Source organism: Misgurnus anguillicaudatus, chromosome 22 (assembly GCF_027580225.2).
Source record: "Misgurnus anguillicaudatus chromosome 22, ASM2758022v2, whole genome shotgun sequence".
Taxonomy (NCBI): Eukaryota; Metazoa; Chordata; class Actinopteri; order Cypriniformes; family Cobitidae; genus Misgurnus; species Misgurnus anguillicaudatus.
In genome coordinates, this window is record NC_073358.2 from 24,031,756 (window position 1) to 24,056,879 (window position 25,124).

The window sequence follows — 25,124 nt, forward strand, 5'->3', positions numbered from 1 at the left end:
GGTGACGGTCATCGTTCGGTCTCATAGATCCATAGTTATAGTCATAACTTGCGATCTATTTCGACCTCACTCAGGACGTCACCACGGTCTTACCTGGGATGACAAGTACCATCAGGGTCGCGAGGAACAGGGGGCTCTGCCCCGTCACAAACGCGCCCGGGGCCCAGAGGAGAACGGCTGAACCCAGTGGTGTAGGGGATGCCACATTCACTCTGTAGAACCTGGAGAAAGTACAGGGAGCAGACCATGTTGCTGCAGCACAAATTTCTGAAAGAGGAACTCCTTTAAGAGCAGCCCAGGAAGCGGCCACGCCCCTGGTCGAGTGGGCCACCAGATTAGCTGGAACTGGGAGATCCTGTCCAGAATAGGCTGCAGAGACGGTGTCCACAATCCAGTGGGACAAGGTCTGTTTAGACACAGGGAGCCCCAACTTCCTGTCATCAAAACAAACAAAAAGTTGGGTGTGAGAGCGTCTCAGAGCCTGAGTCCAGGCAAGATAAGCCCGCAGCGCCCTCACCGGACATAAGGTAAGCAAGCTTGCATCCTCCGGTGGAAGAGCCGGGTCAAGCTGAAAGGAGCTTATCTCAATCACCTGGTTAAGAGTCTGAGGGTTGACCACCTTAGGCAGAAAAGAGGGGTTCGGCCAGAGAGACACACCAGTGTTTTCGGCGTTCCATCTCAAACAATCCTCACTAACGGATATAGCATGCATTTCGGAGATCCACACACCTCGCACCATCCTGCCTTCCCAGACTCCTCCCCAACCGGTCAGGGAGGCATCTGTTGTCACCACCGTTCGACGCGAAGGAATGAGCCCCAGAGGGACTCCTTGGACCAAAAGTGCTTGATCCCGCCACGGACACAGAGCTTGAAGGCATGTGCGTGACACAAGAATCTTTACGTGCCTGTCCACCTTCGGGTGGAGTTTGAGGGCATTCAGCCATCTCTGCAGCGGCCGAGCCCTGAGAAGGCCTAAGGGAATGACAGCCACAGCAGCCGAAATCATGCCCAGCAGCCGCTGAAACTGAACCAGTTTCACCCGCCTGCCCAGCTGAAATTGGTCCAAGAGGGTCAGAATCGATTGCACCCTCTGCATAGTGAGAGACGCTGACATTGTGACAGAATTCAGGCAGAGACCCAAAAAGACTGCCTGGTGCCTTGACTCGAGGTTGCTTTTCTTCACATTCACTGTGAAACCCAGGGACTGGACATGCGAGACAAGTGAACTTGTGTCCTCTGAGACTTGGCTGGGAGATGGGACCAGACAATCGTCCAGATAGGGAAGGATTTTCATCCCTGACAGTAGGAGTGGAGATAAGGCAGCTCCTACCACCCGGGTAAACACTCTCGGGGAGAGGGACTGGCCAAATGGCAGGACCTTGAACTGGTATGCTTGTCCCTGGAAGGCAAAACGAAGAAAAGGCCAGTGGGCTGGGAACATGGGCACGTGAAAGTATGCATCTCTTAGATCGATGGAGGTGAACCACTCTCCTCTCTCTAGAGATTCCAATACCTGATTTGTGGTCAGCATCTTGAAGGGCAAAACCTTCATGAAGGTGTTTACCGCCTTAGGTCCAAGATGGGGGGCAATCCACCATCTTTCGTTGGAACAAGGAAATACGTGGAATAAAGCCAGCGAGCTGTTCGCTGGGATCGACTTTCATGATTGCATCCTTCTGTAGAAGGATTAAAATCTCCTGTTTTAAAAACTGAGCCTGGACCGGATCCCTGACAAAGGTCATGCGAACCCGCGAGAAAGAAGGGGGACGGCGCCGAAACTGTAGTCGGTACCCATTTGATACCGTAGCCAGTACCCACGGGTCTGAAACCTTTCTCACCCAGCTGCCATCACAGCTGACGCCATAGTAGACCCAATATCTCTGGTTAGCTGAGAATGGGTAACAAGGGCGGAGTCTATGAGACTCATGGTATCCGTGTCATTAGGATTGGCAGTCTTCCTAAGAGTCACCAACAAAATGGCAAGGGCATTACCAGAGCGAGCCCCACTTGTGGTGGCATTGTAGGTGCGACACACTAGACTGTCAGTCATATCGCACTGTTTAACTGGAAAGCGTGGAGTAGCTGTCACACACTCCGGGCCCAGAGACGTCAAGGCTGCCATTTCCCGTTCAACCGGAGGCATATCCCCCATACCAGTGTCGGGAGCATATGGTATTTTTGCCAATCTCCGGCAGCCCGCATTGAACTGAGGGGCCCCACTAGGGGCGCTCCATGCCTTTCTGAGCATCTGCAAATAATCCCCAGCCACAGGGACCGAAACCGATTGCTGGGACTGAGAGATACCTGCCCACACTCCCTCCACCGGAGCAGGGGGCACAGTCGAAACATCAAGACACAAGGCACCTGCACAAAAAGTGACGGATTAACAACAGTGGAGTCCCAAAAAATACACCACTTACCTGTCTCGGATGAGGCGAGTAAAGCAAAGAGGAAGAGGGGTGGCCACTGGGGGGGGGAGTTTATAGACGGCGGCCAGGCCTCCCAAGGTCACATAATGTCTCGAGGATAGGTTAAAGGATTGCATCATTCATTCAAGGTAAGACCGTGGTGACGGTCTGAGTGAGGTCGAAATAGGTTGTTATTTACAACATTATTAGCGTCCATACAGAACCTTGGCAACATTTAAAGTGCGCTGCGGTTGGTAAACCATACTCTCTGCGCCACCTACAGAGCGGGAGCGTAAGCGCACTTCCTATTTCCCTATATGGCTCCGTTAATAATGCTGTAAATAAAGTTCAATTTCTTGCAAAAACGAATCGATTTGCTTCACAAGGCATTATGATTACTATTGTATTGGATATATCTGCTTTGGTAAAACGTGCAGTTCCTGACACTGATTTTATTTTGGAAATTAAAACTTTAATAAGGAACCACCCTTGTTTATTTTTCTCTGCACAATGGTAAGCGTTACACAAGCCAGTTGTTTTTGTTAATTACATGAATAAAGTTTTGCCTATTGAATAAATAATATTTTTGTAATATTTACGTCTGTCTCTTTGGTACAGGCGCCGCGTGTAATTAGCATACGGGTTTGAGGTCGGTTGCTCGTTCATACAGGCAGTGTTCTATTTGTGTCTTTAAATTGCTGTGTGAACAAAACACTTCCAGACTCACACCTATAAGTAAATACGGTTGTCACTCCCGATATTTTGCCATGTGTGTTATTGTAAATAAAATACAGCTATTGAACAATCAGGATCTAGGACTGGAATGAAGTTGTAACTAAAGCTATAAACTATGTAGGCTAATTCCCTTAAAGGACATTTTAACAATACTGAACTTTACTGTAAAGCATATGGTATAAGTGCTATCTCTGCTAAAAAAACAGCATCAAACCAGCATGGACCAGCATGGGAATTATGCTGGTCTATGCTGGTTTGATGCTGGTTTAGCTGGTGGTCACCAGCATACCAGCCGCAAAAAACAACATATGCTGGTCTTGCTGGTATGACCAGCATGGGATGCTGGTGCTATGATGGCCCATTATTGGCCCACTTAGGGCTCATCTTATGGCCCACAGCAGGCTGACAGTGCAGGGACTCTGAGATTATGCTCATCAGCAAACCGTTGGCCCTTCAGCGCTGGCCCTGCACAGGCACCCCTCACTTAGCCCCCAGAAAGCCCTCACCTGGGGTGCTTCTCAATTCTTATTTGTGCATCCTTGTTTCCTTTTCTTTGTGAGGACGGAGAAGACAAAGTATTAAGTGAAATGATATCCTCTTTCCTTACTCTCTTTATAATGTTTATTATCTGTTATCAAATATAAATTAAAAAAAACAAATATTTAATAAAATAAAGGTAAATACATACTTGAGTTAAAGTTCATATCCTTACTACATGAAAATAAAGACATTTCTAAAAGTGCTGTAAATTTAATATATGTCTATACCACTGATCATTTATGTAGATGGGTAGCCTGACGTTGTCATACTCAATTCTAGTCAGAATTTGAGTCTGATACCGCTTCATTGAGCTATAATTATGAGGCGTGTCTCAACCGAAAAATGCCTCTGCACTCAATCGGATAGACCTACGACCAATCAGAGCAACGGAGTGTGTGACGTATGTTGAAATTACGTCTTTTGCAGCCTGACCGAACTGCTAGTTATTTCGCTACAATGACACTAACATTGTAATTATACTAAGTCTGAGTTAGCGAACGTACATCAACACCTACTATGTTTACAACATTTCGTTTATATCACAACATTAAGTATTTACTAAGTCATACAGTAAGACTATCTCTTACCATTTGTACGTTAGGTGAACTTCATCCACGAGATACCATTACGTTGGCTTGAAAATATTGGAGCCTAGCACGTCCCTCCACTTATTCAGCAACCACGATTCCGGGCTTCCGAAAAGAAGCTGGCAGTGACCGCTAATTATATCCAACTCGTCATGCATGCCGAGTTGCATTGCCGTGATACCAATTTCAGTTGCGACCAACTTTTGGCGAATCCCGTAGGAAGGACGGCAAAAACATCAACAAATGCCTTGCTCGCATTTCTCTGTTCCTCTTTTAAAATCAATGCTCTGTCGATATATTTTAGAACAAACTTAATGTCAGAATCCACACATCTGAATTCTACAACGGCAGCCATTTCGTTGTAAACAGATTCAACACACGCGCTCTTTGGTGACGTGGTTCATTATGTTACTGTTGATCATCTGTCCATCATTGTATAAAGCCCGCCTTGACAATTTGATTGGTTCGACCAGCTTTGGGTCTAGCATATTAGCTCCTCAACGGAGAAACCCCAGACCAATCTTCCCGTTCTCAAAATGTTGTGGGCGGGGCTAAGATCGGCTGGCACCCAGGTTAGTAGATGGGTGATTTATACATAAATATGAAATATACTGTCTGAAATTTGTCTACATTTACAATAATTTAATGATTAATAGCAAGATTTATGTGTGTTTAATGATGTGACGATGTAAAGGAGGAGGAGATTTATATGTGCGTCAGGTTTAGTTTTCACTTATGTATCCTCCTCCTAACTCCTCGTTCCTCGCCTCCTCGTGGTGCAATTAAAGAATTGAGATGTCCTACATGGTGGCTGAGCTCGATCAGTTTCCGGGTTGTAGGATGTAGGATGTACGAGCAAGGAGACCAGGAAGTATATTGAGAAGCACCCAATGCCCTGCACAGGCAGCTCTCACTCATACACCTGCCTCTAATTTTTAGGTAGCCCTAAACAAGTTGATTAGCAGGTTATGTGTGTTTGATTGGGGTTGGAGCTGAAATCTCCAGGACAGGTGTCCTTCCAGGAAAAGGATCGGATTGATCTACAATGTCTTCACTATAAAAACTTTTCGGCTACTACAATTTCAGTCTTTGTGGAAAACAATTAACATACATCTGAAATGAATGCTCTCACCACATGCCTAATGTATGTATTGTCAAAAAAGTACAGTCAAAGGGATTTCGAGCCAATGGATTTACTAAATACAAAACAATCAAGTAATTCAATTTAATTCAGTTTTAAGACTACAAATTATCTAAACATACATAAAATAATACAAATTAACAAAAATAAAAAATTATTTTTGAGCTTTGCCAATGAATACTTTCTCGGTCTTAGGCTACGTTTTAGGGCTGGGTATTGTTAGGAATTTCACAATTCGATTCGATTTCAATTCTTGATGCTTCGATTCGATTCAATTCAATATTGATTTACTTCCTTCGATATCGATTCAATAATAAGTAAATACACAAGCAATTAAGTACCTGAGTATATTTTTAAATAATGTGTGTAGTATTACTAATGTTCAGAAGTGGAAAAAGTACTAAAATATTGTACTCAAGTAAAAGCAAAGTTACTTTAATAATATTTTACTTAAGTAAAAGTAAAGTTACTGGTCTAAAAATCTACTCAAGTAAAAAGTAAAGCATTTTAACTTTATGCTGTTAAAGTTACCTTTTTTTACAGCGGGGAGAGGTGGAGGATTTTAGTATAGTTCAAAAACGACAAGGGAATATAAATCTCAAACTAGTTATTTTTAATTGTAGGAACATCTTTACAATTAAAGTGCAATAACAAAAAGTTAATAAAATAAAAAGCTTTTTTAAACTAAGAAACATTTATGGAATTATTTAATGATTTTACATGTGAGTTATGCACTTTTGAAGGTGGTCAGCAGCTTGTAAATACAATCACTATAGTAAGGTTGAAATTGATGTATTGCTGGTAACATACATTATTTTATTAAACTATATATCTAGTTTAAATGAGCATATAATGAGATGAGTGGCATTTTTGACACGTTTATTGTCTTCTAGCTTCCCTGACCTGGGTACCTGATGTCAGACCTTTATTCTCTCTCTCTCTCATGTCTAATGACCTGCGCATTCACGAGGACGCGAAGCTGCTAGACTGCGGAGGATAATGCGCATTGTATTAAAAACGCGATGTGCAAATGAGCGGTAAAACCCAGTCTGCAATTTTGTACTTGAGAGCATGAATCCTACCTTTCATAGGAATGAAACACTCGCTTCGCGTCAGTGGAAAGTGGTCACTTACATATGAGCAGGGGTTTCTTTCATAAGATTTGAACTGAGGCGGGTCTGCATTAGCGCGCGCCTGTCTCGTCCGTCTTGATATTTCTTTTTGCGCGTTCCCCCGCCCATCAATCATCCGTTGTGTGTCTTTATCACCTTGCTTTTTAAAAAAAAAATTACTCAGTAACGGATATGATTTAAAATGTAGCGAAATACAATACTTCAAACAAAACATACTTAAGTAAAAGTAAAAGTACAGATTTTAAAAACTACTCAAAAAAGTAAAAGTACACAAAAAACTACTCATTTACAGTAACGTGAGTAAATGTAATTCATTACTTTCCACCTCTGCTAATGTTTGATCATGTTGATGGTACAGGCTTGAAAGAAGTGCTGCTGTTTGCCATCTTTGATCTTTCTGTTTTTATATAGCGCGTCTTGTACAACGCTGAACGCTCTCACTACAGTGTTGCCCACAGCGCCGCCACTGGCCGGGGTTGGCTGAATCGATTCATAGGATTTGATGAATCGATATTGAATTGAGAAACAAATAATTGCAATGCATTGATGAATCGATATTTTTACCCAGCCCTACTACGTTTACACGTGGGCGGCTATTTTCATAAACGGACAATTGAACCTCTCCGGTTTCAAAAATAATATTGTGCACACAGTTTTCAGAAAAGTGTTCATTTACACGTATCCGTGCAAATCTGCCTTCAAGAGCCCATGTAACCCAATCACCGGTGGCGCTGGTGGTGATGCGGACTGGTTCTTTATGTTGGACAAAGGAGTTGTTGCAGTAGGTGTTCGATGACGTCAAAGTACCGCGAGGGTGATTCGAAATTAGACCTCTACGTGTGATTTTTCAACTTGCTCTTGCAGCGCCGTATGAAGTCGAACACGCGTAAAATTGCTGCCATAATGGAGCAGCTGTATTTGCACATACAAACACACAAAACGAGTTTGCACGAACATAAATGTATCATGGAAGCGTTCAGAGTAACAGTCACATGTAAACATAGGTCGCACTTTCGACGTAGGTGCGAGCTCTGGCGCATACTGTGACAAAGGCCGCATAAACATCTGTTTGTTCCAGTTTACATGCAAGCGTGCAAATGAAGGTTTTCAAAATATCCACTTTGGCCGGAGTTTAAGAAAGAATCGGTTTCAGAGGCGAAATCTACATTTACGCGTTAACGAGGGTCGAAGGTAAATGTCTCTGTTTTTCAAAATAACCATGTACGTGTAAACATAGCCTAAGTGGCAACTTGGGCTTTACACCCACCAATGGTTCCTAGATAGGCAGTCTAACAGAAGGGAAAATACCAAAAAAATTACAAAATGTCACATTTGCAAATCTTTTTTTTAAGAAGTAAACTGTATTCTTCTTGTAAAATTAATGAACTATATACAGTATTGTTCAAAATAATAGCAGTACAATGTGACTAACCAGAATAATCAAGGTTTTTAGTATATTTTTTTTTTATTGCTACGTGGCAAACAAGTTACCAGTAGGTTCAGTAGATTCTCAGAAAACAAACAAGACCCAGCATTCATGATATGCACGCTCTTAAGGCTGTGCAATTGGGCAATTAGTTGAAAGGGGTGTGTTCAAAAAAATAACAGTGTCTACCTTTGACTGTACAAACTCAAAACTATTTTGTACAAACATTTTTTTTTTCTGGGATTTAGCAATCCTGTGAATCACTAAACTAATATTTAGTTGTATGACCACAGTTTTTTAAAACTGCTTGACATCTGTGAGGCATGGAGTCAACCAACTTGTGGCACCTCTCAGCTGTTATTCCACTCCATGATTCTTTAACAACATTCCACAATTCAATCACATTTCTTGGTTTTTCTTCAGAAACAGCATTTTTGATATCAACCCACAAGTTATAAATTGGATTAAGGTCTGGAGATTGGGCTGGCCACTCCATAACATTAATTTTGTTGGTTTGGAACCAAGACTTTGCCCGTTTACTAGTATGTTTTGGGTCATTGTCTTGTTGAAACAACCATTTCAAGGGCATGTCCTCTTCAGCATAGGGCAACATGACCTCTTCAAGTATTTTAACATATGCAAACTGATCCATGATCCCTGGTATGCGATAAATAGGCCCAACACCATAGTAGAAGAAACATGCCAATATCATGATGCTTGCACCTCAATGCTTCACTGTCTTCACTGTGTACTGTGGCTTGAATTCAGAGTTTGGGTGTCTTCTCACAAACTGCCTGTGGCCCTTGGACCCAAAAAGAACAATTTTACTCTCATCAGTCCACAAAATGTTCCTCCATTTCTCTGATATGTTCTTTGGCAAATTGTAACCTCTTCTGCACATGCCTTTTTTTTAACAGAGGGACTTTGCGGGGGATTCTTGAAAATAGATTAGCTTCACACAGACGTCTTCTTACTGTCACAGTACTTACAGGTAACACCAGACTGTCTTTGATCATCCTGGAGGTGATCATTGGCTGAGCCTTTGCCATTCTGGTTATTCTTCTATCCATTTTGATGGTTGTCTTCCGTTTTCTTCCACGTCTCTCTGGTTTTGCTCTCCATTTTAAGGCATTGGAGATCATTTTAGCTGAACAGCCTATCATTTTTTGCACCTCTTTATAGGTTTTCCCCTCTCCAATCAACTTTTTAATCAAAGTACGCTGTTCTTCTGAACAATGTCTTGAACAACCCATTTTCCTCAGCTTTCAAATGCATGTTCAACAAGTGTTGGCTTCATCCTTAAATAGGGGCCACCTGATTCACACCTGTTTCTTCACAAAATTGATGACCTCAGTGATTGAATGCCACACTGCTATTTTTTTGAACACACCCCTTTCAACTAATTCAACTAATTGCCCAATTGCACAGCCTTAAGAGCGTGCATATCATGAATGCTGGGTCTCATTTGTTTTCTGAGAATCTACTGAACCTACTGGTAACTTGTTTGCCACGTAGCAATAAAAAAATATGCTAAAAACCTTGATTATTCTGGTTAGTCACATTGTACTGCTATTATTTTGAACAATACTGTACAATTATATTATAAATATATTTTCTGCATTTGATTAGATAGAATTATCCAGTGAAAGAATGCACTGTCTTAAAGAGCACACTTGTTCATGGTTTTTAAAGGAATTGTAGACCTTGTAGACACAATCCCATGCAAAAAATAGTCCTTTTGTGCAGAGTTATAAGGTCGTATAGAATTTTACAAAAAATTCAAAAGCAGCCAAACAGAACGTGGGCTGCCAACACAAAACCTGCATGGGCCCAAAGGTCCAAAAGTTGCTCTGGGCCCGAATGGGCTGGCCCAGTCTGGGCCATCATAGGATTAATGAAGGCAGTCCGCTAGTGTGGGCTGCTCACAGAAAGCCAGAGCTCAGCCCAAAGCTTTGGGCTTTACCTGGGCAAGCCCACACTGGGCCTGTTTAGGTTTGGTGGGGGCTGGCTCTAGCCCACGGTGCCCACAAAAGCCAGCATGGGCCCGCAGTGGTATGTTTGCAGGGAAGGCTCCTGGGCATGGTAAATTATCTCTCAAAATTCTGTGACCACCTGTCAGATGGCTGTGAGATACTGAGGCAGCTAACTCATAAAGACAGTATTTGGAAATGGTCAGATGCACATGAACAAGCATTCGCATGGCTCAAAGATGTCATCACCAAAGCCCCAATTCTCAAATACTTCAACCCAGAAGAGCCACTGACACTTCAGTGTGATGCGTCAGAGACAGGGGCCACTTTATGAGAGGTTAAGCCCAGAAAGAGAAAGAATGTCTGGCCATTGTTTTTGGTGTGGAAAAATTCCATCAGTATATGTATGGGCACAAAGTAACTGTACACTCTGACCATAAGCCACTGGAAAACATAGTAAAAAAACCCTGATGAATGCCTCAAAACGCCTGCAAAGACTGTTACTTAGACTACAGAGGTGTAACATCGAAGTCAGTTACATCCCAGGGAAGGACATGTAGCTAGCTGACACGCTGAGCCGCTCAAACTTACCTGAACATGCATCAGAAAGTTCTGTAGAAATTGAGATTGAAAGCATAAACATGGTCCAGCATGTACATATAGCAGAAGAAAGACTCCAGGCCAAAAGAGAGGAAACAAGTAAAGACAGAAAATTGCAGTCCCTGATCAGATACATCCAAGAAGGTTGGTCAATGAACAAAAAAGACTTGCCGAAGGACATTGCACATTATCACTCTTTTCAGGAGGAACTAAGTGCACAGAGTGAAATTGTCTTCAGGGGGGACAGAGTTGTAATCCCTGACTCACTGAGAGGTGACATTGTTCAGCGCATTTACTCCTCATATCTGGGCATAAAGGGATGCCTAAGAAGGGCAAGAGAATGTGTTTATTGGTTGGAGATGAATGATCAGATAAAGACATTCATAGGAACATCTGATCTATGGATGTGAAACAGCAGAAGGAGACTCTGTGGTCACACAAACTACCAAGTAACCCATGGTCTAAGGTGGAAACAGATATATTCACTTTAGACAACAAAAACTACCTGATCACTGTTGATTGCCTCTCTAAATTCTGGGAGCTGGACTACTTACCTGACACACAATCCACCACTGTCATCCATAAGCTGAAATCCCATTTCGCAAGACACAGCATCCCAGACGTTGTTATTTCAGACAATGGCGCACAATACACATCAGAAGATTTCAAAAGGTTCAGTAGACAGTGGGAATTAAAACACAAGACATCCTCCCTGGCCTACTCACAAAGCAAAGGGATGGCAGAATCGGCGGTAAAGACTGCAAAACGGCTGTTGAAAAAAGCAAATGCTGATGGGAAGGATCCATAGCTCGCTATGCTTGATCAGAGAAACACACCATAACAAGGGATCAAAGTAAGCCCAGCACAGCAACGGTTCAGTAGGAGAAACACAACTCTTATGCCCATGCATGACAACCTGTTACAACCAAAGGTAATTAACACTCAACAAGGACAGATGGCAAACCGGAACCGTCAGGCTGCATATTATAACAAACATGCAAAAGATCTTGATCCTCTAAACAGGGGTTCATCAACTTTTTTTCCTGCGCACCCCCTTCTATGTCCCAACTGGGTTGGCGCACCCCCAATCTCCACTTCAAAAAAAAATAAACGTAAAAAAACGTTGTTTTCTCGCCATAAAGACTCATGTTTAATCATGCGCAAATCACCAGGGGCTAGTTGCACCAGCCGGACGATAAGAAGTTGGGTGTAAGTCATACGTCGGGCTTAGCTACGTCTGACATTGTGAAAAATATTTACACCTGTTGCACCATCTGAAACTACGACCAGACGCAGCTACGCTCAGCATAGATGATGCGTGCCCCCGTGTATGCGTTTAACCACTTTGATATTTAGACGCCATTCGAGTTAACTATGGTAAAAAATGTACACTTACTGTTGTCAGCTAATAGATGACATATGAGAGCTTTCCTCATGTTTATCAGTGCGCTCTCCCTCAAGATGCGTGCGTCACGTGCAGACCCATCAAACACATTCACGAAAGCCTTTACTGTTCACACAAAAGGTGTATCATAGTTTGCAGATTCATTATAACAGCTCAAGTTTCAAACAAAATTAAATGAAAGCTTTTAATAAGTTCTCTTGAGCAGGGGTTTTCAAGCCTGTCCTGGAGGATCACTAGTACTGCACAATTTGCACGTCTCCCTCATTAGACACACCTGCTTTAAATCTTCAGCTTATTAATAGAGACTGCAAGACCTGAACTGAGTGTGTAAGGTAACTGAATGAGGCGTGTCACAAAAGGGCAACATGCAAAATGTGCAGTACTAGTGGTCCTCCAGGACAGGTTTGAAAACCCCTGCTCTACAGTGTCTTTGTATTTATGTATTTTATTATATAATTATTGGCCCATGTCTCGTCACATTTCATTATTTCTATTTTTGCCATAGAAAAAAGTCTCTCTCTCTTGGTCCTTCTCCTCCTTCATGACTAACAACTTTATCATAAGACGTCTCACACTTGACAGTTTCCCTGATTTCAGCCAGTTAAGCATATATATAATATAAACTCCCTTTTTCAGGACTGTGTATTTCAACAATAATGTTGTAAAAATCCAAATAACTTTAAAGATCTTCATTGTAAAGGGTTTAAACATTGTTTTACATGCATGTTCAATTAACCATAATCATTTAATTAACATGCACCTGTGGAATGGTCATTAAGACCTTAACAGCTTACAGAGAGTAGGCATTTAATGTCACAGTTCTAAAAACGCAGGACACTAAAGAGACTTGTCTACCGACTGTGAAAAACACCCAAAGAAAGATGCCCAGGGTCCCTGCTCATCTGCGTGAATGTGCATTAGGCATGCTGCAGGGAGGCATGAGGACTGCTGATGTGGTTAGGGCAATAAATTGTCATGTCTGCACTGTGAGACACCTAAGACAGCGCTACAGGGAGACAGGAAGGACAGCTGATCATCCTCACAGTGGAAGACCACGTGTAACAACACCTGCACAGGATCGTTACATCTGAATATCACACCTGTGTGACAGGTACAGGATGGCCACAACAACTGCCCGATTCACACCAGGAACACACAATCCCTCCATCAGTGCTCAGACTGTCCGAAATAAGCTGAGAGAGGCTGGACTGAGGGCTTGAAGGCCTGTTGTAAAGCAGGTCCTTACCAGACATCACCAGCAACAACGCCGCCTATGGGCCCAAACCCACCTTCGCTGGACCAGACAGGAGTGGCAAAAAGTGCTCTTCACTGATGAGTCACGGTTTTGTCTCACCAGGGGTGATGGACGGATTCGTGTTATCATCGAAGGAACGAGCGTTACACCGAGGCCTGTACCCTGGAGCGGGATCGATTTGGAGGTGGGGGGTCCGTCATGGTCTGGGGCGGTATATCACATCACCATTGGACTAAGCTTGTAGTCATTGCAGGCAATCTCAATGCCTTGCGGTACAGGGAAGACATCCTTCTCCCTCATGTGGTACCCATGCTCATCCGGACATGATCCTCCAGCAGGACAATGCCACCAGCCATACTGCTCGTTCTGTGCGTAAGTTTCTGCATGACAGCAGTATCAGTGTTCTGCCATGGCCAGCGAAGAGCCTGGATCTCAATCCCATTGAGCCTGTTGGATTGCAAGGGTGAGGGCTAGGGCCATTCCCCCCAGAAATGTCCAGGAACTTGCAAGGGCCTTGGTGGAAGAGTGGAGTAACATCTCACAGCAAGAACTGACAAATTGGGTCCAGTCCATGAGGAGGAAATGCAAAGCAGTACTTCAAGCAGCTGGTGGCCACACCAGATACTGACTGGTACTTTTGATTTTGAGCCTCCCTTCATTCAGGGACACTTTATTCTATTTCTGTTAGTCACATGTCTGTGTAACATTTTTAGTTTATGTCTTATGGTGTTGACTCTTTTAGTGTTCATACAAAGTTTACTGAAAGTAAAAACAGTTGAAAGTCCGAGGACATTTCTTTTTTTGCTGAGTTTATATGGAATGAATGAAACGAGTTGGCACGCATAAGCGGCTGCAGTGCATAACAGAAGAGCAGTGCGTAGAAAAAGACAGCAGCTGTCTTCTACGTTTCTATCAAAAACTAAAAATTATAGTTTTTTATTTAAAATAAAAATGATTACAAAGGAAATATTTACCCCTGGTGGCAGCTTGCGTACCCCTAGGGGTGCGCGTACCACACTTTGGGAATCCCTGCTCTAAAACAAGGAGACAGAGTACATGTCCAGCCTGAGGTTCATAACAAAACATGGAGGAATGCGACAGTAGTGAAACCTGTGGACTACAGGTCTTATGACGTCCAGCTCGACTCAGGGAACATTCTGAGGAGAAATCGTCGACACCTCAAGGAAGGACAGAACCACAGTAGTGGAAAAAACAGTGAGTTGCCAGCCTGTAGAAGTGAAAAGAGTGTAACAGGCTCAAATTCAAGCACAATCAATCCTGTTGTTTCTACTACAAAGTCTGGAATAAAAGTGATTAGACCTTAAAGGAACACGCCCAAATTTTGGGAATTTAGCTTATTCACCGTATCCCCCAGAGTTAGGTAAGTCTATACATACCTTTCTCATCTCTGTGCGTGCTGTAACTCTGTCTGACGCAGCCCCCGCTAGCTTAGCTTAGCACAAAGACTGGAAGTAAATGGCGTCAGTTAGCATGCTGCTTCCAATAAGTTTCAAAATAACTCCAACATTTTCCTATTTATGTGTTTGGATTTGTATAGTCACACCGTGTACAAATAACAAGGTCATATGAGACACAAGCGATCCTTTAACAGTATGCATACTGGGAACTATATTCTCAGAAGACGAAGCACTGCTACTTGGGCGGAGTGATTTGCTCACAGCACCTGAGAAGCCCCTGGTGAGGAGCAGAGAGTTCGGTCAGAGTTGTGCAAATCACTCCGCCCAAGTAGCAGTGCTTCGCCTTCTGAGAATATAGTTCCCAGTATGTATACAGTTAAAAGATCGCTGTGTCTCATATGACCTTGTTATTTGTACACGGTGTGACTATACAAATCACAACACAAATAGAAAAATGTTCACGTTATTTTGTCACTTATTGGGAGCAGTATGCTAGATAAATCCATTCACTTCCAGTCTTTGTGCTAAGCTAAGCTAGCGGGGGCTGCGTCAAACAGAGTTACAGCACACACGGAGATGAGAAATGTATGTATGGACTTATCTAACTCTGGGGGATACGGTGAATAATTCCCAAAATCTGGGTGTGTGCCTTTAAAGATTATGTAGTGACCAACTAATACTTACCACCATGCTGCAGGGAACGGGGGATTTAGTTGGTATATGTGTTCACCTGCAGTTAGAGTTTGTATTCATATGTGCCAAGTAGAATAGACCAGTTCAAATGATGTAAACAACGCTGGTCCAAAAACACTTCCTGTTACAGTTTGTGACAGTTATTTTGTTATTTTACATATATTATTATCTTTAAGATGTTTGTTTAACTTCAGTTAATTCAGGTTTATATGTTCTGTTGGTTTATTTTATCCCAACGTTTATCTAGTGTTAAAAAACGGAAACAGGAAGTGCTTCTGGACCAGTGTTGTTTACATCTCTTGAACTGGTCTATAAAACAGATAAACAGTAAAGACACCACCTTATTTTGTTACAAGAGTTTACAAGAATTTTATATTGTGTAATTTTCAGTCAATACAAAGTATATGTGAGTGTATGCATGCTCTTATGATTTACATTCCAGGATGTTCTTTAAATTAAATTGTGTTTTAGGTTGTAAGTTACTTAAAAAAAAAAGAGAAAGGATGTTGGGATGATTATTGTTGCAGCACGGACTGTTATTAAGTTTGACACCAGTCATGGTATGTTGTTTTTGAGAGTACAGACCAGGTTTGTTGTGTTAAATAAAGTTAAGTGTACGCAACTATATTGGTGTTAATCGTCCATTCTATTTATGATAAAGGATAGAATGAAACACTATCGTTTGAATGAAATGTGTGGCAAAATATGATTCATCCACTTTGATTTGCTGAATAGTTAAACTCTACAAAGCTATTTCTGTATTATTACTAGATTGTCTATATTGTGGGAGTCTCGCACACCATTTGCATCCCATATTTGTTCTCAGAATATATATGGTGCATTATTTCGTTCTTTACTTTTGCTTTCCTTAGACTGACCCCATGACTCAGAAGCAATATTTCAGCCGTGTGTACTTTACCTGATAATTGATCCACTGTACAGGTATATAAAAATATACTTTTATGTAATTAAAATAAAAAGCGGAAATGATCTTGTTTGTTCTTTCAAATGAGTGGTACAGAATAGATGTCAAACAGACTTGAACATATTAACTTTCCTGACAGTTTTGAATTATATGGGAATTACAGCATTTAAATTTCTGATGCAATTAATTGGAGGATAAACTAGTTTGGGCTAAACCACACATTTGGTAAGTGATACAACCTAGGCAAACATGTTATGCCGTAAAATAATTAAAACACATGAATCTGTTTATACATTTCCATTGATCCTGTCATCCATCTGAAGCTGGGTAAACTGTACCTGAAGTCATCTGCCTATGTCTAAATAGTATGTGTCACAGTATACACAGTGAGTAGGAAAGCTTGGAAAAATGAAACACTTAATCACATTACACATAAATTGCATGTAGCTTCTGCAAAAACACACTGAAAAAAATAAAGACTGGATTTACTTAAAAATATAGTGCATAATTTTTGCATCCATTTTTAAGTTAGTATTACAGGGAATTTTAAGCAATTTATGCAAAAATGATGCACTATATTTTTAAGTAAATCCAGCGTATTATTTTTTACAGTGCACCCTCAATTGATTAATAGAATGTAAAGTTCACAAAATTGCCACCAGTAAGTTTATACATTTCTCCATCAAAGATAATAAATGTTCAGTGGGTAAACTTTTTTTGCTTGTAAAGGGAGTAAATGTACACAGTGTTACACAGCAAGTCATCTGAAAACGTCCCTCCTATATTTGTTCTCATAATTCAGTAACATTGTGTTTAATTACATTATTTCTGTCTTTCTACCTGTAGCTCTTTGTTAGTTTTAGCGGTGATGCAGAACGTTGTGTACTTTTTTATTTTATCGATACTGTCAAGTGAATTAGCCTAAACTTACACAGTTTTATGTACTTTAATAATAAGATCCTGTTTGCAGATTCTTTATGCTGGCAAGGCTATATAAGCCACGCATTCCTCGAAAGAGTTTCATTTTATGTGACTTAACCTCCAGGTATGTATACATGATTGCTTTTAAGAATTACTTTTGTTTAAAAGGTTTTAAATTTAAAAGAAAAGAAAATTTATAGTTTCTCTCTTACAGTCATGGAGATGTGGTCATTTCTTCTCTGTCTTACTGTGGTAACAATAACTGGTAAGAAAAATATATATATTTATGTGTGTGTGTGTGTGTATAATTGTCAATTTATCATTTTGATAATTTGGCTGTAATTATTTTTTATATTATATATCATATACACCCCATATGTAGTTTACATTCTGGTTGGGTATTATTAGGTGGATTATTAAATACAATGCAATGAATACTAAAATTTATTTTTTAAACTTAAATAAATTTTCTATGATTCATGTGCTAAGTTGTGCCACTGTCCAGAGGCTGCAAAAAAAATTAAAAGATGAAATTAAATATAAAAATAATTTGTTATTATTTTTTTAGAAAATGACAAAGCAGTTTGTTTATAAATATTATTATGAATTTGAAATGTTCCAAATTTGAGTACAGCATTTGACAGTTTTTGAGTCATTAACCCGTAAAGTTTGTAGGACATGGTTTTGTACACTCTAAGAAATTATGCTAATCACTGGCTTGTAATCATGGGGGAACCACATTATAACTATATAGCACCTATGTAAAACCATATGGTCCTAAAGTATGTAGAACCATGCAGTGATGTGTGTGTGTACCTGGTATTTATTATGTTGTGGGGACCAAATGTCCCCACAAAGATAGGAATACCAGTATTTTTGTGACCTTGTGGGGACATTTTGATGTCCCCATGAGGAAACAAGCTTATAAATTAAACAAAATTATGTTTCTTGAAAATGTGAAGTACACTGAAAAAAAAGATTAATTGAATTTAATCAAGTTTTTTAAGGTAAGTGGTTGCAATCAATTTATTTGAGCTACATTTAAACAAAAGTTTTATATTTTATTTTACTTTACTAATATTTTTGTTTAAATGTAGCTTAAATAAATTGATTGCAACCACTTACCTTAAAAAAATTGATTAAATTCAATGAATAATTTTTTTCAGTGTAGTAGAAGGGTTTCTGTGATGGTTGGGGTTAGAGAATGGGGTAGGTAAGGGGAATAGAATATACAGTTTGTATGGTATAAAATGCATTACGTCTATGAAATGTCCCCACAAAACATGGAAACCAGAATGTGTGTGTGTGTGTGTGTGTGTGTGTGTGTGTGTGTGTGTGTGTGTGTGTGTGTATTTCTTTCATACAAAATACATGCAAGAAAATGAAAATAAAAAAGAACTAATTGATTTTTTTCAAACATATATTGAAACATTTGGTTTCAGAGCATTTCAGCGACAAGTGAGAAAAGTCATTCCATAACACCTCTTATTGAGAATTGTCCTCTAAAAGTGATGAAAATCTAAAGGTTGCAGAGTTTGATAGGAATGAAATTGGGAATTTGTTTTCTATATCAAAATACTTTAAAAGAACAAACATTTTATTTATTCATTTTTTTTAGTAAGGAAATGTTATATTGACTCTTTGTTTCACCTGTTTCTGTTTGACAAGAAACACCAGAATATGACCAGGTGAAGAAACTTTCAACTCATCAATGACATTACTTCTTGAATATTTGGGGGCTCAAAGGATGAAATAATAGAAAATTAATTTGGAATAAAATCTAATGGGTTACCCGACAAGTGGAAATTGTATTATCTAATTCATATCCAATATAAACAAAAAAGGCATATTATTTTTTGGCTAAATCAAATGGATTTGTAAGAGAATTTTTATCATCTAAAAAAACTGGTTGATAACATTCCAAGTGGTTTTAAACACTTATTACATTTTTTGCAGATCTAATATAGTGAACATACTTATTTCTTCAAGACTTGTAAATACTATGAGTAAGAGGTGTATAATTTACAACTCAAAAACTTTGATAAGTCAACTGTGAACCAAGTTTGGAAAACTTTTTTTTGAAAACTAAAAATAATAATTTTCTGAATTTTTGATATGCAATTTCTGCATCATATTTTCATGCAATCATCCCACGAGTTATTAGTGAGCATATCATTAATTGTTCAAATATTCAGCTTATTTAAAATTCTCTTATGCTTTTTTTTGGTAATCATTAGCTCTGTTAACTTTCATTAAAATAAAAAAGATATTATCTGAGTACAAGACCACTGATTTCAGAGTGGTCTATAACTCCAACAATAAAATTGTTTTTTCCAAAAAACACACAGAGCTGATTCCACCTCATCCTTATCCAATTTTAGAGATAAACCATTCCTAATTCTAAGTGTGTAATAGTCCACTTTTTTCTTGTATAATAAACTGAATTATACATTGGAAATTTAAATAATTCCCTAAGGCATTTCTCTGATAAAACAATAACAGCGAAGTTTAAGTTAATATAAGTAATGAGTAAATCTTTCATAACTTTTAGAAAGACTTCTTATATTCAAATAAAAAGTATACAATTTACTAGAAGGCATAGTGACACATAAATAATTACAGAATAGAAATTACCAGAATTAAAATGATGAAATTAAGAAAAATTATTTGAATCTGGATTAACCTTAAAATTATAAGAATCAAATATCAAAAAATCAACAGGCTTAAAAATCTACATCAGATTTGTTATGGTCTATAGTCAACATCAGATTTTTTATGGTTCATGGTGTATATTAAAAAAATGTAACAACATCAGAGATTTATAACTAATTAAAACCAAACTGTCAATAATTACTTTATTGTTATGGTAATTTTGAGTACACTGTAAAAAATATTTGCTGCATTCTTTTTTTGTTTGTTTAATCAACTTGACTTTACAGTAAGTCATTTTAACTTACTCTTTTTGATCTTCAACTCATCTCTTGTGAAGATAAATAATAGTAAGTTGAAATGATTAATGTAAAGTTGAGTTGATTCAAGAAAAAAATTAAGGCAGCAAAGAATTTTTTACAGTGTAGGTGGAGGGACAAGCTTATCATATTTCAAGTTAGTCAAACATGTCATGCAAGCAAAGTAATTAAAACACATAAATCTGTTTATATATTCACATTGATCCTGTTATCCATCTGAAGCTGGGTAAACAGTACCTGAAGTCATCTGCCTATGCAGCGACGCAACTGCACATGTGCCAAGGGGTATGCAAGATACGTGTTGGCGCCCCCCTAAAATTTTTCAAACCTTGTTTTTACCCACACAATTGCATTAGTGCCAGTAAATTAATAAATGTAATATTTAAGTTAACATTACTAAGCCCTAAGGCACACACTCTTGTTTTTGTGGTTTATTTTACTTAGACATAATATATTCTGTAGTGTGCACACAACAAAGTGGTAGGATAAAGTATGTAAACCCTTTGAAATTAGCTCCCTCTCAGTCGGTCACTATGACATCACATCATGACCAACGTACTGGCATGAACTTGGCATGCAGGTATTTGCATCTGCCGGTGCCAACCTGCCGCACAAGCATAAGACGAGCTTCAGGTGAAAATCCAAATCGGCTTTTTTTTCAGTTTGAAGCACTGCTATTGAGAAGCTCTCTATCTGCTCTGAATTACGCTGCTCCCTGAAGTTGGTCAGAGAGACAGCACCTCAGCAGAGGCTTGCGGATTTCCACGTCTTTATTTTCTCTGTTTGAACTTGAGTTGAGTGTGTGCATTGCCACTCCCCTGCATCCTTCATAACTTCAGCACTGCAAATAGCAATTTTCCTAAAAAGCAGCACGAGTTGAATTTGTGTCTTTTTAAAGACAGCCATTCTCTTGTGTCACGGCGGATTGCGTCTTTCTAAAGATGTCATTTTGTCCGTGCAGTTCCCAGTGCGACACTAACAAGAATCCCGCAGATGGTCATGACTGCTGTCTCCCGTGCATAGGCATTCAGCACACTGAGGCTGCGTTCAATGAGGCATCATGTTTCCATTGCGGGAATATGACCCTTGTGGATCTGAGGAGACGGGTCACCCCCCCTCCACTGCCGAGCATTGTCAAGGCTGCAGTTGCAAAGCTCCGAAGGGACGATCTCTGCATCACCATGCTGACTAGGCCGGCTGGTAATCCCTCCAGCTCTCAGCACTCAGATCCACAGCCAGTAGAGTAGGCTTGTCGCGATAGTCTGTGAAACTTTGATTATCGGTGCTTCAGCCTCTCACCGGTTAGATCATTTGCCGCGACACCGTAGGTTTTGATATTTTCCTGTAATTAAATAATTTAGTTTCGTTAGAGAGAGCAAACACTAACAACTGAATGTGTCTGCTGCCTGAATTCAGCGGAGCTGAACACGCGTCACATAACAGATCAGCAGGTGTCAGATTTCATTTATTCCTCTCAGAGTGTGCGAGGCGAGCTGACTGACCAGATGATGGCAGAGCCGCGTGCTTACTCGTTTTTGTTATAATATACATATATGATGTTTAATATAAGCGAGATCGTTTTGTTGTTGTGTTTTTCATTCAAGAAAAATAATAAACCAAACATTTTAGCAGCGCTTTATAGAGAAGAAGCTGGTTGCTCTGCTTGGGACTGGCGGGTTCTTTGAGAATTACCTGCGCATATTGACTCAAGCACATAATTAAACCAGCTGTTGCACTTACATTGCATGCAAATTCATCCGTGATTTAACTCAGCGTACGCAAGCGCTGCATTTAAAGAGTTGGTTAATTTAAAAGTGAAAGTAAATTGCGCATGTCTGCATGCGCATTTATAAGCCCCTCTCACACATACATACCAGTATCACCGTGTTTGTCACGCGCTGCTTAACCAGGGGGGAAAATTCTGTCACCGCAGCAAACCTACAGTAGAGGTGCCGATGGAGATGGCCGGCTCGTGTTCTACAATGCTGCCAGTATTTGTCGGCTCTCCAATGATTTGATCACAGCATCGAAGGGAGGGCTGTCATTCTTTCACATCAGCACAGATCTGCTCTCACCTTCAGGCAGGGTAGCGCAGCCGCAGTCGGCGCAGAGATGATAGCTATACTCTCTCAGGTGCGTCGGCTTGAAGTGGACTCAACCTCCCCCACCCGAACCATCCCGCCTCGATGATTGGTACTTTGGAGTTGCTCGGGAGAGCAACCTATTCTCACGTAATCGTCCTTTTCAGACCTCACCCCTCGATCGCTGGGGGCCCTAAAGGGTATGGTGATGTCCCGACAGCGGAGTGGTCGGTTGTGATACAGCTGTGTCCAGCCACCAGGATGAGTAAACCTGCTCTTCCTTTGCCAGCTTGTAAGCAGTCGTTTGCAATAACGGCGTGTGCGTATGGGGCCTGTGAGGAGGCAGCCTCTGCACTTCACACTATTGCATTGCTGCAGGTACATCAGACCAAGGCTCTGATGGATCTGCACGAGGGAGGTCATGACTCAGCTGTCTTTTTAGACCTTCATGTGACTACTGACCTGGCCCTCCGTGTGACCAAGGTCACCACACAGGCTGTTGGTCATGCTATGTCCATGCTAGTGGACCAGGAACTGCATCTCTGGCTGTGTCTCGCATTAATGAAGGAAGTCGATAAGAATCGTCTTCGCCCAACAGCTCTCGGTCGCCCAACTTTGTTCCTCCATCCAGGCAGTACAGAGAACCCGCCGTACGCAGCCTGTCCCACCCGCTACACGAAAAAAGTGTTGCGCCCCTGGGACGGGCGACCTGGAAATAGAGGGGACCACTCTTCGACCATTCCCTCCACTGGCAATGGGCCTGGAGGAGAAGTCTTCATTTAATCTGCTCCGCTAACTTTTTAGCCGGTAGCCACACATCAAATAGAGCAATGTCCCCTCCTCTCTTCAGGTCTTCAGAGAACTCAGGAGCTACAACCGTTCTAAAAAAATGCAGTCCTCCACGTCCTCTTTCACCAGCGGGTGTGTCGAGCAGCTTGGGTCTCACCTGCACAGCCACCCATCAGCGGAGCCAGGTGAGTGTTGCACCACACAACGCCTTGATTCATGTACCCACAGGGCACACACCAGCAATCACCTACGCTCTGTTGCCCCGTTGCAGGTACACCGGTAGTGCTGTTAATTCCCCTTGCACTGTCCCTCAGAGCCTGGCAACAGCTTCCCAGCCCGTCGCAATGGCTTTTACGCACCATCCAACTTGGGTACGCAATTAAGTTCGCCCGGCGCCCCTCCAAATTTTCAGTTATCTGCTTCACTATGGTGAAAGATGCCAACGCACACATACTGCATACCAGAATTGCGGTCCTACTGGTGGAGGACGCGATAGAGCCTTACAAACCTTACAAAGTGCTGTTTAAGATGTTGGTGCAGAAAGCATTTTTCAATGCATTCGTCTTCAATGCATGTTCAAAGGCAAGATAGCGGTCCCACTGAAACTATTTCATATAGCATACAGCCGTGACAATGCTCGGGTTGCTTCATATGAGACCGCTTCAGGGCTGGCTTCACGAGTCCCGAGGAGGGCGTGGCACAGCAGCCTGCCCCTTGTAACCATTACACCAGTGTGTTGTCGCACTTCACGCCGTGGTCAGACCTGTAATTTCTCAGGGCTGATGTACTCCTGAAATGGGTCTCCATACATGCTGTTGTATGCACAGATGCCTCCACCATGGGGTCCAATAAACGGTGCTCCACTCACCATGCCCTGATAAGGTCAGTCGGACAACACAACCTGGTCATTAGGTTTTTAAGGAGTGTGCAGTCGCTAAACCCCTCGTGCCCCATTCCTCCTTGGGACCTGTCCATTGTGCTAAAGGCCCTGCAGGATTCTCCCTTTGAGCTTTTCTCAAAATGACATTTCTCACAAGGAAAACTCTGATCCTGATTGCATTGGCCTCCATAAAGGGTATAGGGAACCTCCATGCTTTCTTCGGTTGACGATTCGTGCCTCCAATTTGGGCCTGCTGTCTCTAGAGTTCCACTAAGGCCCCGGCTTTTAAGAAATCAGGTGCTGCCTTTGAAGGAGGCAGACCCAGCCATGGCTTTGTTATGTCCCGTACGCCCACTGCGGTTGTATTTCAACAGAACTTAAAGCTTCATGACCTTAGACCAGCTCACGGTCTAAACTTAAACCAAGAGGATTTTTTCAGTTCTGAAGATTGAAGGATGTTCATTCAAGTATAATGACCTCTTATATAACAGGATATTAAGTTAAAATAGATTTTTTTTCACTGCTGTCCCTTTAACTTATTCGCACCCAGCATTTTTTGTAATTTTCACAAAGGTTTCACAAAATGCATGAGATCAGATTCAGAATGATTATCAAAACATATACAGAGTTTTAAATTTTGCTTCAGTTAGTTTTTTATAAATTGGGTAAATATCCACTATCTAGTGGATAGTTGCGGTATTACAGATTTTTATAAAACCTCATCAGGAACACGTTTTATGCAAATGTTTTTTCTTAATTGACCAGATAAAATCTGATTAAATCTCTAGGAGGAGTTTGTTAAAGTACGAAGTCTGGAAATGCCAAAATTTGCACAGAAATCACAGCGAAAATTCAAAATGGCCGACTTCCTGTGGGGTTTAGAGCTTGGTTCCAAAGGACTTTTTGTATGTCTTGAGGTGATATATGTGTCTACCAAATTTCATATCTGTATAGCCCTTTTCACACAGACATTCTGTAAAATACACGGGACAGGCATCCTTGATTTTTCCGGAATAGTTCACACTGCCAAGGTTACCCGGCATCTGACGGTCCCGTAAAGACACGTGACCTGTTGAAAGTCCCACCCTCTCTTCTACGCAGCGTATGAAGTTTGCAAATTATTTATTATTTCTCTCTCCAGAAACCACTCTCGTGCATTTTTGTTTATGATAAGACTATAAAGGAGCGCTTGAACGCACAGTTCTATGCTGGTGAATGATCTCAGCTTCTGAGTGGATATTTGACAAG

At 41.0% G+C, this 25,124-nt stretch overlaps 1 pseudogene; it reads left to right on the forward strand.

Annotated features, from left to right (window-relative positions):
• The first annotated feature begins 12,652 nt into the window (after positions 1-12,652).
• Positions 12,653-22,316, forward strand: LOC141358897 (uncharacterized; annotated as a pseudogene).
• The last annotated feature ends 2,808 nt before the right edge of the window (positions 22,317-25,124 follow it).